The following is a 16,101-nucleotide window of genomic DNA, read 5'->3' as shown; positions in this document are numbered from 1 at the left end:
GTTCCGCAGGACTGGAAGGATGCCCTGGTGGTCCCCATCTTTAAGAAGGGAGACCGCACAGACTGTAACAACTACAGGGGCATCTCACTCCTCAGTGTGCCGGGAAAGTTTCTGGCAAGGATTATTCAACACCGCCTTGCCAGAAAAGCTGAGGAGAGTCTTGCGGAGCCCCAATGTGGTTTCAGGAAAGGGCGGTCCTGCACAGATGCCATATTTTCTGTCTGTTTGCTACAGCAGAGGTGTAGGGAATTCCAACAAGATCTTGATCTCTGCTTCGAGATATTTGAAGCTTTCGTGACTGCAAGGATTCATACTCTTAGTTTTTTTGGTAAAGTCACGTAGGTAAAAAATTATAAAATAAACTAATAATAAATGAAAATACATCCATTAAATCACGACGTTTCGGAGGCAACACAAGTCTCCGTCTTCAGGTGGGACCGTCACAGCTAAATTTACCGTATCAAGTGAGGAGAAATCCAGTAAATTTAGCTGTGACGGTCCCACCTGAAGACGGAGACTTGTGTTGCCTCCGAAACGTCGTGATTAAATTTATTTATTTTCATTTATTATTATAATTTTTTTTACCTACGTGACTTTACCGAAAAAACCTAAGAGTATAGATTTCTGCTTTATTGACCTGGTCAAGGCCTATGATACCGTCAGTAGGCCTGGGCACTGGGGTGTTCTTCATGCTTTCGGAGTCCCTGACCCGCTGCTCACAGGTAAAATTACGTGGCCGGGAGTCTGAGCCATTCCCTGTTCATCTTGGGGTGCGACTGGGATGTCCTCTGGCTCCAACATTATTTAACATCTATTTCGACCACGTAGTTCATGAAGACTTCAGTAGCTGTACCGGAGGAATTTCCATCTAGAACAGCAACAATGGGAGGCTGATCGATGCCTGGGTGAGGTAAAGGGATGGCTCCCTATTGGTCAACCACGTTATGTATGCCCATGACCTGGTAATTGCGGCTCACTCAGAGGGAGGAGTTGGGGCTGCTGCTGTTGAAACTGGAGTGTGCCACTAAGAGGTGGGGGCCTTACCATCAGCCCCACCAAAACGAAGCACCTGCCTGGGTATTTTGTACCATCGGGCACTCCACCCCCAAAACTCCAAATCGGTGATGGGGCAGTTGTGGAGAGAGTGAAAAGTTTCCCAGTGTGCTCATGACCGGCTCCGATTTAACAGCAGAGGTCTCACTCCGAATTGGTAGAGTGGAATTATCTCTTTATCGGTTGCGTAACGCTGTGTGGAAGCTACCTGGTATGTCGCTCCGCACGAAACTTGGGGTCTTCTCGGCCACAGTCATTCCCTCCCATCTCTATGCTTGCGAAACGTGGACCCCCCTAATGGCACATCTTCGCCGGTTAGAAACATTTAGGCTGGCCTGCCTACGATAAATCCTGGGTTTAACCAGGTTGGATTGTGTGAGGGAGCTGACAAATCCTCGAAAGATTTAGACAAAGTCCCATCGGTGAGCTCCAGCAGGCTGGGCCATGTAGCCCGCATGCCCAATAACTGCATGCCCAAAGAGCTTTTGTTTAGCCGGATCGAGGGGGCTAAACGAGTGCGGCATGGGCTAGAGAAGAGATGGAGTGATGTGGCACAGGAGGATGTGGAGCTGAGTGGAATTGACGATGACTGGTACCAGCAGTGTCAAGATCGGCCTCTGTGGAGGAGGCTCGTGAAGGACGCTACTGGGCAGTTGGAGGCAGTCGCCCTCCAACAACAACGGAAAGCGGAGGAGCAATGCTCAACAATGAGCAGAGCGCCGGGTGGCTAAAGCACAGCAAGTTGGCACAGTAGGGGGCACTGGTGGTGCATCAGCCAGTCATCTCAGTCAGTCGACCCGTGTTACCTCGGTCTGCCTCGTGACCTGCCAGCGGGCGTTCGACACTTCACGTCTCCTCAAGGTGCTTAGCCTGGCACAAGCGTCGTGGTGACGTCACTGCCACTGAGTGGTGAATGGCGGTTGTTGTTGTAGTGGTTAGTGCACTGTGTGTATGTGTTTGGGGTGGCGCATTGGTAAGCGCACGATGTGTGATTCGAAAGCAGTTGTGCATTAGTTAGTGCAGTATATGTGTGCGGGGTGCGGTGGTGCAGTGGTCAGCACAATGTGTGTGTGTGGAGTTGTGATGTAGTGGTTAGCGCACCGCATGTATCTGTGTGGGGAGCGGTGATACAGTGGTTAGCGCACTGTGTGTGTGGGGGTGAGGAGTGGGGGCGCAGTGGTAAGCGTCCTGTGTACGTGTGTGGGGAGCGTTTGTGCAGTGGTTCGTGCACTGTGTGTGTGTGGGGAACGGTGGCACAGTGGTTAGGACGCCGTGTTTGTGTGAGCGGTGGCGCAGTGTATAGTGCACTGCGTGTGTGTGTGGGGAGTGGTGGTACATTGGTTAGTGCACGTGTGTGTGTGTAGGGAGCGGTTACGCAGTGGTTAGGGCACTGTGTTTGTGGGTGGATCAGTGGCGCAGTGGTAAGCGTCCTGTGTGCGTGTGTGGGGAGTGGTAGTGCAGTGGTAAGCACACTGTGTGTGTGTCGGGAGCAGTGGTGTAGTAGTTATCGCAGTGTGTGTGTGTGGAGATCGGTGGTGCATTAGTTCGCGCACTGTGCGTGTGTGTGGGGTGCGGTGAAGCAGTGGTTAGCGCACTGTGTGTGTGTGAGTTGTAGCGCAGTGGTTAGTGCACTGCGTGTGTGTGTTGGTGGGGAGCGGTGTTGCAATGGTCTGCGCGCTGTGTGCGTGTGGGTAGTGGTGGCGCAATGGTTCGCGCACTGTGTGGGAGCGGTGTTGTAGTGGTTAGCGCAGTGTCTGTGTGGAGAGTTGTGGTGTGGTGCTTAGCGCACCGCGTGTGTGTGAGCGGTGGTGCAGTGCTTAGCACTGTGTGTGTGTGAGAGTGGTGGTGCAGTGGTTATCGCCCTGTGTGTGTATGGGGAGCAGTGGGGCAGTGGTTAGCCCATTGTGTGTTTGTTTGGGGAGTGGTGGTGCAGTGGTTAGCGCACTGTGTGTGTGTGGGTGAAGCAGTGGCGCAGTCGTAAGCGTCCTGTGTGCGTGTTGGGGAGCGGTAGTAAATTGACGAGGGCACTTTGCGTGTGTGTGGGGAACGGTGGCACAGTGGTTAGCACACTGCGTGTGTGTGAGCGGTGACGCAGTGGTTAGTGCACTGCGTGTGTGTGGGGAGCAGTGGTGCAGTGGCTAGCACACTGTGGGGAGCGGTGGCGTATTAGGTCGCGCACTGTGTGTGGGGAGCGATGGGCAGTGGTTAGTGCACTGTGTGTGCGTGTGGGAAACGGTGGCACAGTAGTAAACGCACCGTGTGTGGGGAGCGGTGGTGTAGTGGTTCGCGCAGTGTGTGTGTATGGGGAGCAGTGGGGTAGTGGTAAGCCCATTGTGTGTGTTTGTATTGGAGTGGTGGTGCAGTGGTTAGCGTACTGTGTGTGTGTGAGCGGTGGCACAGTGGTTAGTGCATTGCGGTGTGTGTGTGTGGGGAGTGGTTCTGCAGTGGTTAGCGCACTGTGTTTGTGTGGGGAGTGGTGGTTCAATGGTTAGCGCACTGTGCGTGGGTGGAGCAGTGGCACAGTGATAAGCGTCCTGTGTGTGTGTGTCGGGAGTGGTTGTGCATTGGTTAGCGCACGGTGTGTGTGTTGGGAGCAGTGGTGCAGTTGTAGTGACATCTGGGATGTCACTGTATGGTGCCGGCCCAGGAGGGCCGTGGCGTATGATGTATTTACTTCGCAGACAGCACCGTGTGGGTTGCTGTGTGAGGCCGGCTCATGCATAGCCCGGCGTGCGATGCACCGTCATTGCGTACACACCGTAGGTGGGTGTAGTACCAGCCCTAGCGGGGCTTGGTGAGCGCTGGGATAGCGTTGGCACCACGCATAGCGTGTAATGTGGGCTCCCACAAGGGGGAACGGGAGAGTGTCGGGACAGGGTTGCCCCGGGCCATGGCACTCTGGTTGACCCAGTAGACGCGTGATCTGGAGTGTCCACAGAGTGTCCACAAAGACCCCAGGTGGGGGCGCTAAGGGATGATCACGTGTCGTGGGAGAGCTCTCGAGAGGGATCAAGAGGGAGCTAGAATGCTTGTGCAGGTGGGCGGGGCCGAGTGCGGAGCCGGCCCTAACCCAGGAGGATATAAGATGGGTCCCTGAGAGGGACCGGGGTCGCTTCGTTCTACAAGCTGGAAGCTCTACGTTCTACGTCTGACGGCTGAAGAGGCATCAACACGTGGCCGGGGACCCGAGGTGAGGGTCCGACTCTTCATAGCTGTAACCCCTATGTATAGTGTAGTTAGCTGGGTCGTCACCACTCCAGGCTGTATCTGGTAAAGGGCAGTTACCCCTTTTGTATATACGTGTTACGAATAAATGCGTTGCCTCTGAAGAATAACGTACCAGAGCTCCATCCGGGCGCGCGACGCTTCACCGTCAGGGGAGGCGACCCTTCGGGAGGTGCACAGACGCCTCTCGGAGCTCCTCCACGCAGCGTCTTCGCTCCTCGCGGAGATCAGTCCCACCGTCTTGCCGGTGAAGGAGGTTAGCAGCAATGCCGCTCATGGACGACACTTCCGCCGCCATTTCACAGCAGGCGGGAAATTCGGCGGCGCATCCCATGTATTTGGCCACCATTTTGTCGCTGGCGCAGAGCGTGCAGCCCGCCAAATTTGAAGACACGCCATCGGCGCCGATGGACATCCCGGCTCTCCACCGTCGGCTTCCTTTTTATTAAAGAATTTGCGGCTACCAATGGCGACTGGGTGGCCTTCAAGCGGCGGTTCCTCACGAACGCCGACTTGGCCGGATGGACCCAGGCGGCGGCGCTGCGGGCGTTGCCTGTCACCCTCAACGACGACGCCCTTGCGGCGTTTCTCGCCATCCCGCTGCTGGAGAGGTCCACCCTTACACAGGCTTTCGACCAGATGGCATCTATCTACGAGCCTCAAGCAAATACGCGCCACAAGTTTGCTGTGCGACAGAAGGGGGAAACCCGAGTCGGCCCTCGCCTTTCATAGCACGCTTTTGGCGCTAGCGAAAGCCGCCTTCCTGAAAATGGACCAAGATGGTATCGACGCGTTGGTCCTCGAGAGACTGCTGGCCTTGGCAATAAGCCTCCACACCATTCTTCCAGCCGAAAATGATGACATCTTGTCTCTCAAGGTTGCTAAGTGCATCCAAGCCCAGCAACTTCTACAACGGGACAGGGCGCAGGTGATGTGTGCCGCGTCTTGCACGGAGCCGGGGGCCACCTGATGAAGTGGAGCCCGTTTTCGGCATGCTCTGGGTGGAGGCGACCGCGTGACAGTAGCGCGCGATGGGACGGACGAGCAGCGGCGGCCAAGGTCGTCGTCTCGTTCCGGAGGCGGCCGTGTTACCTGTTACAATTGCGGCCTGCTGGGGCACGTGTCATCGGGCTGCCGTGTACCAGGACGGCACCTCCCAGCATCGCCGACATCTTACGCTTCCCTACACCCTAAGGCAAGTTGCCACGCACTCCACACTGACCCCTGATTTCACCTCACCCATCCTAGGTGTTTCGTTTCACGTCCCGGTCGCGTGTCGGTACGGGGGGGTCCTTTGCGTGATCGTGAGTTTCCTCCGCTCCGACCGGATCAGTTGTCGGAGTTGGCCCATAGTGTTGGCTACTGCCACGGGTTCATCTGCCGTGCTTGGGTTTATTGAGGGTGTAGAAATAAGGATGCTAGTCGACAAGGGTGCATCGGCAACTATAATCTCCGAATTGATCTACAATATTTTGCCCCCTAAGTGTCGGGTTGTAGACCCTGTTGATGCACCGTGTTTCGCTGCTAACGGCGGCTCATTAGGTCTTATTGGTCAGATAACGGCCGAGGTGTGCATCGCTGATGTTAAATTGTCGGGACATATTCTTGTCTCTACGTCCCTGGCTGTTCCATGTTTACTTGGAACCGATTTTCCTTGGACGGATGACGTTGAAAATCTGCATTGACCGTGGATGTTTTGGAATTGCCATCCGGCCATTGTATGGCATTTTTGCCTTCACCTACCCGTTTGTGTACAGCTAACATTACAGTGCAGGCGCTCGCGCACCAAACGGTGAGAATCCCTCCTGGCACGCAAATGTTAGTACCCTTCCGCTTGAAGCCGCTCGATTTCGGGGCTACGGAGGACGGAATTGTTTTGGGACCTTCTAACAAGGTCAGTCGTGGACTGACTTTGGTGGCGGCTTGGACGTTAGCATCCAACGATCAGGAACCTTTTTATTCAGGTTCTTAATGCTGGGTTGGACGCTATGGTCATCCAGGAGGATACTTTGTTGGCTCATGCGTCGCCAGCGCGTCCGGAAGGGGGCGTTATAGGGAATGTGGGTGCTGAGTCTTACACGCGACAATCTCGGGATGTGGATGAGGGTTGGATAGACAAACTTTGTGCTGAGAGTGGAACTTTGTCCTCGGACCAGATAGGGAAGCTGCGGGTGCTCTTGCGTGTATTTTTGGATATTTTTAGCAAGGGAAAATTTTATATTGGACGCACGTCACTCCTGAGTCACCACATTGATATGGGCGACACGGCCTCTACCGGCTGAGCCCGGTGGAGAAGGAACATGTCCGGCTGGCGGTTGATGAGATGTTGGCCGCAGACATCATCTTACCATCCACCAGTCCCTGGCATGGATGACTCGCTTGACGCGTTGGCTGTGGCATGGTTTTTTTCTACCCTCGATCTCCTATCCGGGTTCTGGCAGTTGCCGCTTGACGATGCCTCCACTTAAAACAGCCTTTCGTATGCCTCAGGGATTGTTCAAGTTTAATCGGCTTCCTATGGGGTTCCATTCTGTGTCAGCCACGTTCCAACGTTTGATGGAACTGTTCCTGGCGGGTCTCCAGTGGGACTCGTGTTTTGATATATCTGGATGATGTAATTGTCTTCAGCCGCACTTTCGATGACCATTTGGTCCGCCTGCGTGCGGCTAACCTTAAAATTAAACCTCAGAAATGTCACCTCCAGACATCTGTTCGGTATCTTGGCCACATTGTTAATGAATCAGGTATTGTGACCGACCCGGAGAAAACTGCATGCGTTCGAACTTGGCTGACCCCCACCTCGGTGAGTGAGGTGCGCAGTTTAATCGGCTTTCCATTGTACTATCACCGTTTTGTTGCCGGGTTCGCGCGTTAACGGCTAAGGGTCATACGTTTTACAGGTAGGAACAACAGTTCCACACTGCCCACCAGGGATTATTTGTCTGTCTGTCGTGCATAGCCACGCCCTCGATTTGTATTTCATAGAGCGCTTCGGGCGGGCTCGGCACCACATGACGTGCCGCTCCACGCAGCTTGCCCCGCGTGACACGGATCGCACGAATGCGCTGTCTAACCAAGTTCCTACCTGCCCACTCCGAAGGAACGTGTAATTGGGGGGTGGAGGAGGCTGCATTTTGTGCTATCCGCAATGGATTGGTGAACACCCCTGCCCTGCATTATCCAGATTTTTCATTGCCGTTCATCCTTTATACGGACGCTAGCAATACTGGAATTGGTGCCGTCTTGTCGCAGGTTGTCAACGGGGTGGAGAGCGTTGTTGCATACGGCAGTAGGGTGCTGTCTCCGGCCGAGCAGTGGTACTGTGTTACACGCCGTGAATTGCTGGCCATTATGGTTTTGTGCAGCAATATCGCCCCTACTTGTACGGTAGGCGATTTGAAGTGTGCTCCGATCATGCAGCGCTCCAATATGCGCTGCGTGTGGACCAGCCGTCAGGCCAATTATCACGCTGGCTTGTTTCATGTTACGTACCACACGGGTTCTCGCCATAGGAACGCCGATGCCCTGTCGCGATTGCCAACAACTGGAGGGTGTGCATGTTTTTCGGGTTCCGGTGGTGCAGTGTGCGTGTGTGGGGAGCGATGGTGTAGTGGTTAGCGCATTGTGTGTGGGAAGAGTTGTGGTGTAGTGGTTAGTGCACCACGTGTGTGTGGGGAGCGGTGGTGCAGTGGTCAGCATACTGTGTGTGTATATAGCAGTGGCGCAGTGGTAAGCGTCCTGTGTGCGTGTGTGGGGAGCAGTAGTTCATTGGTTAGGGCACTTTGTGTGTGTGTGAGTGGTGGCACAGTGGTTAGTGCACTGCGTGTGTGGAGTGGTTGTGCAGTGGTTAGCGCACTGTGTGTGTGGGGAGCAGTGGTAAACGTCCTGTGTGTGCGGAGCGGTGGCTCTGGTTAGCACAATGTGTGTGTGTGGAGAGTTATGTAGTGGTTAGCGCCCCGCGTGAATGTGTGCGTGTGTAGTGACGTGCAATGACTCACTGGAGCACGTGCTGCTGAGAGATTGGTAGACAATAGAATTAGGGGTAACAGCCCATTCTACCAGTTGCATGGAGCCATCTGGGTTATCCAGAGGGGTGCGGGGCCGAGGGCGGAGCCTGGCCACGCTGTTCAGGATATAAGGCAAGCTCCGACTCAGCCGGGGCTGCTGCGATCTGGAGTGAAACTCGTCGTGCTGACCTGGTGGTTATCCCCTAAGGCTGTGATGGGTGGAATAAAAGAGAGAGAGCTAGTACGTCCTACTAGTGTCTGTGAATTAGCACACAACATTTGGTGTCAGGAGTGTTAACAACATTTTTTTTTATATTGTAGGGTTGTTAGGAATGTTTTTTTTCGAATCCTTGAGGGGGAAATAGGCTATGGCATAATCCACGAACAGGATGGTTCTCATCAGAACGTCCTCGAGCGAAGAGGACGACGGCCAGGAGGGTTCTCGGGCAGCCTTGGCAGTCGAGACCCCGGCGAGGGGTTCCGGCGTGGCAGTCCTGGCGGGGCAGCGGGTGAAGGATGACGATCCCACGCCGCCACCAGCTAGAGAAGGACTGCAGGCACTCAGCGCGTGCATAGTGGAGCTGCTCTCCATGGTGACGGCCCTAGTGGGGCAGCTGGGCAAGGAAGAGCCGGTGGAGGGGGCTGTGAATTGGGGGCAGCGAACGAGCGATTCTGCCGTCACTGCCGACCAAGGGCGGGTATCAAGTCTGGCCAAAAGTGACCTGCCGCGGAAGGCTCGTCTGGGGGGGCCTTCCTTCGCGCAGCGGCTGCCGTTTCTCAACTAATTTTCGGCTGCGGGGGGTGATTTGGCGGCCTTCTGGCGAGCTCGCGGTGTGGTCCGATGCAGAGGCTCTACATATTCTTCCCACCACACTGGACGATGCAGCCTTGACGGTGTTTTTTTCCATTCCCGAGGCGGACAGAACGACACTGCGTTAGACATATGGCCAGTTGGCGGCAGTTTTTGACCCGCCGTCCAAAGTGCATCGGAAATTCGTGATGCGAAGTCGGGGGGAAACCGAAACACCCCTCGCCTTCCGCACCGCACTACTGTCACTGGCTCAATGTGTACCCAAGGATGGAGCAGGCGCTAGAGAAACTGTTCACACTGGCTCAGAAAATGGAAGTTTTTTTGCCTGCCACAGAGGAGGATGGACCTGTCCTTGATTCAGGTAGCCCGATGCATCCAGGCCCACTGTAACCTGTGATGACGTGCCGGTGTGGCGGCTAGGGCTGGATTTCTGGGAGAGGGCGACCAGGAGCACCGAGCCCACAGGGGAGAGTCTGAGCTGGACGACGACGGGACCAGCGGAGGGGGACCTTGCCTCCGCCATGGCGGGGCCCCGTTACCTGCTTCAGGTGTGGCCTGCCGGGCCACATCTCCAGGGGCTGCCATGGTGATTTGGGGCAGTTTTTCCCGGCTTTGCCGTCCTCCGCCCTACCAGCCTCCGCTCCTCTGGATCCAAAGGCAGGTCGCGATGCGTCACATACCCGGCCGACACAGCCACCTCATGCATCCCCATTGCAGTCAGTGTCGGTTGCACACGCGATCGTCCCTCATTGGGATACGGGGTACGAAGGTGGTGCGTGATGGTTGGCCACTGGGGTCCGGGCAATGGACCGCACTGGCACACCGTGTCATGGCAGCGGGAGTCGGATCCACGGTATGTGGATTTGTGCAGCGTGTTTAGGTGCGGATGATAATAGATATGGGGACATCCGGCACCATGGTTTCCGAGTTTATTTTTAGGACTCTGCCATCGATCGTGGGTTACCTTAGTCCGGTAGATAATCCATGTGTTGCTGCTAATGGCGGGAGTTTAGGCATTGTGGGACAAATTAAAGCATTGATACGGATTGAGGATATAGAAAGGACGGGCCCGGTGTTGGTTCCACGTTCATTGGCGGTGCCTTGTTTATTGGACGATTTTTGGAAGAGGATGCCCCTCTGGATTTTAATTGACCAGGGTTGTGTGGAGTTACCGTCGGGGCATCGGTTGAGGTTTTTGAAGTCCCCTACTGGGTGGTGTATGGCTAACGCTGTGGTTCGGGCCCTGGTGCGTGAAACTGTTAGGGTTCCCCCGGGTGCACAGATGCTCGTACCCTTGAGGCTTGCGGAAGCGGCTCGAGCAGAAAATCACTGGGGGTGGGGTTCTTTTAACCCCTTCGAATAGAACAGTTCGTGGGCTCACTTTTATAGGGGCTCGGACGATAGTGAGGGGGGATCAGGAGCCCTTCTTGCAAGTATTCCATGTGAGGCTGGATACCGCGGTCATACAGGCTGGTACGGTGTTGGCCCACACGACGGCTGTGTGTTGTGAGGATACAGATAATGTAACCACTCGGATCGTGGCAGCGGTTGAATGGGAAGCGATGTTGGATGACTCGTGGATGGATCCGTTGTGCATGGGTAATCTGGAATTTGTCATGGGAGCAGAGGGGCGAGTTGCGGGCATTGCTTCGGGAATTTTCCGATGTATTTAATAAGGGTCAATTCGATGTGGGCCGCACGTCCCTGATGCGTCACCATATTGATACGGGTGGCACCGCTCCCATTCGTCAGAACTCATTTCGGTTTAGTCCGAAGGAAAAGGACTACGTTCGTCAGGCGGTTGACGATATGTTGGCCGCTGATATAACCTCCCCGTCAACCAGACCGTGGGGAGCTCCCATTGTCCTGGTTAAAAAGGGCGCGGTTTTTCTCCACCCTGGATCTATTATCAGTGTTTTGGCAGTTTTCCCCTGGATGAAAATTCAAAACCCAAAACCGCGTTCTGGACACTGCAAGGGTTGTTTCAATTTAACGTGCTTCCGATGGAGCTTCACTCGGCTCCGGCCACATTCCCGCGACTTATGGAGTTGGTACTGTCGGGACTCCAATGGGAGTCATGTCTGATCTATTTGGATGACGTAATTGTCTTTGGCCGCATGTTCCAGGAACATCTGCAGCGGTTGTGTGCGGTATTTATTAAAATGCGGGCAGCTAATTTGAAATTCAAGCCACAGAAATGTTACTTCTTGAAAGAATCGGTTCGATACCTGGGGCACATTGTTCGCAAGTCTGGGATCACCACGGACCTTGACAAGACTGCGTGCGTAAGTGGCCGACCTCTACGTCGGTGGGTGAGGTCCACAGTTTTGTGGGGTTTGTGTCGTATTACTGCCGCTTCGTGCTCAGGTTTGCGAAAGTTGCGAAGCCGCTCCATGCTCTCACAGCAAAGGGCCAGAGGTTTTGGTGGAGGATGGAGGAAGAAGCCGCATTTGTTATGCTGCACAACAGCCTCGTTAACGCACTCTCCCTTCGATACCCCGATTTCTCCTTGCTGTTGGATACGGACGCCAGTGATATGGGGATCGGCGCCGTGTTGTCACAGATGAAGAACGGGGTGGAGAGCGTGGTCGCTTCCGGTAGCCAGGTGTCCCCCGCAGAGCAGCGCTATTGTGTTGCGCGCCGTGAGTTGTTGGCTATTGTGCACTTTGTACAACAGTACCACCCGTACCTCTATGGTAGGCAGTTTATGGTGTGCACAGATCACACAGCTTTGCAATACGTGTGCTACACGCTGACCAGCCGTCCGCGCAACTCTTGCGATGGTTGGAAATCGTGCAAGATTATTCATTCGAAGTCGCCTATAGGACAGGGTTACCTCACTGCAACGCTGGCATTCTGTCACGGTTATCACCGAGGAGCCAGTGCGCATGTTTGATGGGCGCCAGCCATTGTAAGCAGGTAGATGCGGGGGAGCCGGGCACTGTGGTAGCATCGGTGGATGCTCCACCACCCGCACTGGGGGTGGCGTGCGATTAATACTATTGGTTTTGCGCGCAAGGAATGGGGGCGCCTCCAAGTGCAGTACACCTCGTTACTAAAGTTACGGCGCCGTGTTGATGCAACAAGTGATGGGAAGGGTCCAGGGGGTATGTTCTGTGGGGTAGAGTGGCGAGAGCTGCCCATGTGCGATTGATGCACCTAGGGGTGCAGAAAACGTTGGCTACGTTCAACCGGGACTTCTTTTGGCCCGGGATGGCAGAGGACGCTCACAACGTGTTTAAGGGTTTTGTAGAATGTGCACGCCGGAAGCCCCCGCCGAGACTGACCCGACCACCGCTGCAGTCCATTGGGGTGTCCCGTGTAAACGGGCTCGTTGTCCTCAACATCCTTCTCGGGCCGTTTCCTACCACTCCGAGGGGAAAAACATTTTTACTGGTAGGGGTAGAGTACCTGTCATGGTAGCCGGTGGCATGGCCCCTACCGGATAAGTCGGGGGCATCCATTATGGACACGTTCCTGCATGGTTATGTATTAGATAAGAGGGTCCCGGAACGTCTCCTTACGGACCAGGGCCGAATTTTTTCTTCAAAACTATTGCAAGAGGTATGTGATTTGTTGGGTATGAAGAAAATTCGAACCTCTCCCTACCATCCCCAGACTGACAGGATGGTAGTGCGTTTACATAGGACACTTATGTCCATGTTGTGCCAACAAGTCAATGAGGCACAGTCTGATTGGGACCTACACGTTCCGGGAGTTCTTGCGGCCTATAGGATGGCCCCTCATGCCTCTACCGGATTCTCCCCAGTTGTTTTTATGTATGGGAGAGAATGCAATCCCCCCCTTGGAAGCCCAGTTAAATGTTGAGCCAAGCAAAAATAGAGTCACTGTGCCGGGAATGATGAGCCTCACCCTGAAGTGATTGACAGAAGCACGGGAGGCGTCCCGGGGAAATTCGGCCAAACAGCAGGCTGCAAATGAGAAATTGGCTGGACTTAAGGAATCAGGGAAATTGTGGATACCTGGGGAAAGGGCATGGCTGCTTTGCCCCCAGGTGCCCGTGGGCACATCTCCTAAATTACATAGGCCATGGCAGGGCCCGGTGAAGGTAATTGAAGTTGGGAGGCCGCAGTGTGTATGGATCCAGGTTGGTCGCAGGCATTGGTATGTGCACCCATCACGACTGAAACCATATTTTCTACCTTATTAGGGAAATTCATCTCCACCATCTGATGGCCGGGTGTGTGATGTGGCCGACAGGGATGGACGTACGTTCTCTTTGGTTTTTTCGGTAAAGTCACATTGGTAAAAAATTTAATAAATGAAAACAACTAAATTAAATCACGACGTTTCGAGCGCAACACAAGCGTCCTTCTTCAGGTGGGGACAACTTAGCGAAAGCACAACCGTGTAAGTGTGTCTAAAAGATGGCTTTGACGAGAAATTATTTAGTCGCGGGGGATGGAGGGAGGGGAGGGGCCATGGTGAGTGTGTGGGCGATGTGTAGTCCACAATATTTTCAGCTTGCGCAATTTACCCCCGTCAGCATAACAAAAGGCTGCTTAATCTTAGCATCCTTATCTACTTCCGCCGACGGCATCACGAAGCTTTAGTTTGAACTCCGTACGTTGCGCCGACCCCGTTGCTCACATCGCCCACACACACACACCATGGCCCCCTCCCTCCATGTATATTGCGGTGTTCGTCATTCCGCTGCGCGATGTATGGAGGTCAGCCGGGATGGCTGGGTTTTTTTTCATGGGGGGGGTGGTGATGTAGTGACGTGGAATAAGTCACTGGAGCGCGTGCCGCTGGGAAATTGGTAGACAATATAATTAGGGGTAACAGCCTGTTCTACCAGTGACACCTGTGGGCAAGGCACGGCGCCATCTGGGGGATCCAGAGGGGTGTGGGGGGGCCGAGGGCGGAGCCTGGCCACGCTGTTCAGGATATAAAGTGAGCTCCGACTTGGGCAACGGCTGCTATGATCTGGAGTGGAACTCGTCGTGCTGTTGTCGTTGTGATCTTCACCCTCTTCAAGCTGTGGGTCTGGCAGCATGTTGTTGGCTGTCCGGACCCGGTGTGTGGTTATCCCCGAAGGCTGGAGTCAAAGAGAATACCTCCTACTAGTGTATGTGTGGGTGGGGAGTGATGGTGCAGTGGTTAGCATATGGTGTGTGTCGGGAGCAGTGGTGTAGTCGTTAGCAGTGTTTGTGGAGATCATTGGTGCAGTGGTTAGCACACTGTGTGTGTGTGCGAGGAACGGTGGCACAGTGGCAAGCACACCATGTGTGTGTATGTGAGTGGTGGCGCAGTGGTTATTGCACTGCGTGTGTGGGGAGTGGTAGTTCAGTGGTTGGCGCACCGTATGTGTGTATGTGTCGGGAGCAGTGGTGTAGTAGTTAGCGCAGTGTGTGTGTGTGGGGGTGCGGTGGTTAGCGCACTGCGTGTGTGGGAGCGTTTGTGCAGTGGTTAGTACACTGTGTGTGTGTGTGTGTGGGGAACGGTTGCACAGTGGTAAGCACACCGTGTTTGTGTGCACTGCATGCTTGTGTGGGGAGTTGTCACAGTGGTTACTGCACGTGTGTGGAGTGGTGGCGCAGTGGTTAGCACGCTGTGTGTGGGGGGAGCGGTGGTGCAGTGGTTGGCGCACTGTGTCTGGGGGAGTTGTAGCATACCATTCCTCAACGAAGTGGATTATCACGTGCAATTAGACTCTGAACTCATGTTGATTCTGAATGTAGAGAGAAAAGCCGGAGAAAAATCCATGGAACCACGAGGAGAACATGCAAACTCTAAATATACAGGCGGGATCGAACCTCGACCTCCTGTATATGTAGTGGGTTCGTATTAGGTGCACACACACGCAGCTTGGAGGCAACACTATTTATTAAACGGTAAGTAATATAACACTGTACATGAGGTGGTGACCACCTTCCTCAACTCACTAACACTCTGGAACATGACACAGACTGGACCAGGCAGGCAACGGCCTGCCTGGCCCTGGACGACGACTCGGGACTTGACGACCGATGATGTCTTCACTTTGGAGTACAGTACAACAGCCTCGCTCCGCGTTCACATCACGCTTATATCTGCTTTGGCATGGCCGGCTCCGCCCAGGCGTGGCCGGCTCTGCCCAGGCGTGGCTGGCTCTGTCCAGGCCACGCCTCCCTTCCCAGGCCACGCCTCCCTTCCCCCCACCTCTGGGAAGGTCCGGATCCCTCCACCACGTAACCCCCCCCCAGGCACCCCCTTGCGGCTCCCAGCCCTCGTACGGGCCGACACAGTAGTGACCGTTCTATGTCACTACATATACAACGCTAGGTAGTTAACATCTCGCCACGGCGGCGCCCCCAATGGTACACATGTGAAGTATTGGAAATGACGGCAGGAAACTCCTTGACGGGTAACACACTTTTTATTAAATCTTGACTTGTCACGATACAACGTGTGGTCTCTATTCTTCTGACTGCACACTTCACTTAGCTCGTGTAGACTCTATGCCTCTGGCTACACTCTTCACTTAGCTCGTGTAGACTCTATGCCTCTGGCTACACTCTTCACTTAGCTCGTGTAGACCCTATGCCTCTGGCTACACTCTTCACTTAGCTCGTGTAGACTTTATGCCTCTGGCTACACACGCATCACTCGTCTCGTGTAGACCCTATGCCTCTGGCTACACACGCATCACTCGTCTCGAGTAGACCCTATGCCTCTGGCTACACACGCATCACTCGTCTCGTGTAGACCCTATGCCTCTGGCTACACACACTGCATGCTCACACTGCATGCTCACCCTACACTCCGCCTCTGGGTTACACCGAGTCCCGGTCCCCACAGGACAGCGGGACTGGGTACCACAGGGCCCTATCTCTTCCTCTCCGTCTTCAGTCTTCGCTGGTTACACTCTCCCCGTACGCCTGTGTGCATCACCTTATATAGTCCCTCCTCACGGGAGACGGAGCGGATGCGGACCTCGACGTGAGCATCGCTCCTTAGTTAACCAATCACGACGCGCTATCTCTACGATCCGTTTTCCCC

General features: G+C 54.5%; 1 protein-coding gene across 2 annotated transcripts in view; it reads left to right on the top strand.

Annotated features, from left to right (window-relative positions):
- Positions 1-1,811: 1,811 nt before the first annotated feature.
- The window catches only part of LOC144730309 (uncharacterized), a 50,418-nt gene continuing 36,128 nt past the window's right edge, over positions 1,812-16,101 (top strand). The window contains exons 1-2 of one of the 2 annotated variants that reach the window (XM_078611020.1): positions 1,812-1,914; positions 14,802-14,954. The gene's annotated coding sequence lies outside the window, so the exon portion shown is untranslated. Of the gene's footprint in view, positions 1,915-1,934; positions 14,955-16,101 lie in introns of those variants that run through there. The other variant, XM_078611039.1, reaches the window with a different exon arrangement.

This window comes from Lampetra planeri, chromosome 2 (genome assembly GCF_965212315.1).
Source record: "Lampetra planeri chromosome 2, kcLamPlan1.2.h2, whole genome shotgun sequence".
NCBI lineage: Eukaryota > Metazoa > Chordata > Hyperoartia > Petromyzontiformes > Petromyzontidae > Lampetra > Lampetra planeri.
This window is presented reverse-complemented; position numbering and strand designations above follow the sequence as displayed.